Source organism: Mastomys coucha, unplaced genomic scaffold (genome assembly GCF_008632895.1).
Source record: "Mastomys coucha isolate ucsf_1 unplaced genomic scaffold, UCSF_Mcou_1 pScaffold1, whole genome shotgun sequence".
Taxonomy (NCBI): Eukaryota; Metazoa; Chordata; class Mammalia; order Rodentia; family Muridae; genus Mastomys; species Mastomys coucha.
In genome coordinates, this window is record NW_022196891.1 from 86,707,857 (window position 1) to 86,710,392 (window position 2,536).

Genomic DNA, 2,536 nt, shown 5'->3' on the forward strand with positions numbered 1-2,536 from the left:
AGAGAGGAACCAAGCTCACCGAAGGTTAATAATCTTCCTTCTTCAGAGCCCTCTTTGGTCTGGGCCTCTACTAGAGGCTGTTCACTTTCGTGAACAATGCCCCGCAGATGTGCCCACAGACCAACCTGCCGCTAGAATTCCTCAGGTGAGGCTCCTTGCTGAGGCAATTCTAAGTTGTGGCAAGTTGACATTTAAAACTACCCATTAGGGATGCAAAGATGGTTCTGTGGTTAGGAGAGCTTCCTGCTCCTGTAGAGTATGTGGGTTCTGTTCTGAATGCCCCACCTAATGGCTCCTAACTGTCGGTAACTCCAGTTCCAGAGGATCCAATACTCTTTTTTCTGGTCCCAATGGGCTCCTGTGCATGCAGAGCGCGAGCGCACGCGCGCGTGCGCGCGCGCACGCACACACACACACACACACACACACACACACACTGTCCACATATATTCATTCAAGCTCACACACACATACTAAAAATAAAACCATGATCCCTCAAGAACTGAAGGCCCTCCCGAGACTCATCTGCTCACAGGGATACAATGGAAGGAGTCAAATAGAAGTCTCTGGTATTTTTTTTCCCAAAACAGTACATTCAAAATAAGGGGTGCTGGCGAGGGCAAACTAAAAGTCAATGCTTTCCTGAAGGGACTCAAATGCTAATGTCCCTATCAAGTATTTAGAAGACATGGGAGGAGGAACCATTTCCATCTCCCTTGGGCTCTTTCAGACTGACCCGTGCAAAAGATAGCCAGCTCTTCTATTAAAATCACTTGCTCAGAAGCTCGTGTGACAAGATCAAAAGCTGTTGGTTCTGGCACCTGGAATACAGCTCTCCACAAGACAGCTATCTCCGGTGTATCGGAATAGATAATGCCAGAAGTTAATTTCTATCATCTGGCCAGAGAGCAGCGCACCTTAGCATCCCTGCCCCAGAGTTAGATAATGAGATCGCCTCTCTGCTCTTCATCGCAGGTGACGTGCTAGCTCGGTGCTCTGATGCGGTCAGCTCAGCTCAGCAGGACCTGAGGAGTAAGAAGTAAGGGGAAGAAGCTACTTCCGGTGCCTCAGAGATGGGCGTACAAGCTTGAGAGCAGCGGGGAGGCCTCAGAGAATAAGGCCAGATCGATTAGTCGGGAGGGCATCTCTGCTGGCTTCAGGTGTGCGGGGTAGTCTTCCTGGTGGACACATTCACATTCACAGATGCAACTTTAAGAAACGGCACCGCGCACTCTTGGTTTCCTCGAATGTAAGAGATGGTTTGGAGTGTTGCTCTGGCGTATTCATCAAATGACCAGCAGCCGTAAGTGGAGCCAAGGGTGAGTGAGATAAATGTCCCCAGCCGCACAGAGAGTGGGGGCAGGAGTTCTGGGTCAAGCTCTTGACCCACGGGGTCTCCAATAAACCAGCATGTCGTATGGGAAGTGGAAGCACCACGTCCAAGAGAACATGACAAGTCCCCTGGGTTCTGACGGTCACGCCTCGCTGTCTGCTAAGACCTGTCTCTAGCTAGCACCGCCACCTTCTTACAGTGTTTCCTGCCTTCACATTCTTCCGAAAACTTTGTGTTTCTTGCCTCAAAGTCATCGGAACCTGCACAGCAATTGCTAGTGGATCTGTCTTCTTTTACAATTCAAGGAGTCTTGACATGTTTTTGTGCGTCCTGGACCAGCCGCTAGGTACCCCCGCAAATGCTACTGTAGCAGATTATTGGATGCATTCAACACAGCGTATCAGCCTTGCCTCCATCACGTGCTATGGATCTTGGGAGAAGAAAAGAAATCCAACAACCCGTGCCCGCCATACGGAGGCTGTTTACTATTAGAATGTTCAACTAACACTCGGCTTCGGTAGACCTAGCCGGTATCCGTATTCCCCAGTCACAGCCTGAGCTTTCAGTCTGACTCCGAAGCCAACGCAGCCCCATTGCCTTCTGGGCAGTGAAGATGGTGGCCTCACCAGGGAGCGTGGGCTGCGTCCAGCACCACCGCCCGGCTCCGCGGCAGCCGCAAGTGCACTGGGCCATTCCAACGTCTCCTTTCTTCCGATTCAGTTTCATCACATCTACTTCGGGCTGGTGCAGTGTGTCTGTAGTTTATCACTTTGTATTTCCCTAGAAAGGACACGAACCAGTTATTAAAGGGAGCCACTACTTGCTTTCATGGAATCTACGATGAAGACTCTGATTACAGTTCTCTGGCTCATTTGTAACCTGTCCCATCACGGCGTCTTCCTTAGGTAAGAATCTATGTGTTTCCAAGGGGTTTAAACATTCAAAATCATTAAATTTCTATAAATTCGATCTTGTCCACGCAGCACGTAGAAATGTAAATCATGATTAATGACTAACCGGCTTAATTAGCTGCGCTGCCAGCTCACTTGTTCGCTATATCTCCCTCTCATTAGCAATGGCACTCAGAAGTCCTAAGTCCATGCTCCTTCTTAAAGTTTCATGGCTGAGGCTGCGAAGGTGGCTCTGTCCGCAAAGTGCCTGCTGCACAGCGTGAGGACTGGTTTTGATTCCCAGAACTGCATT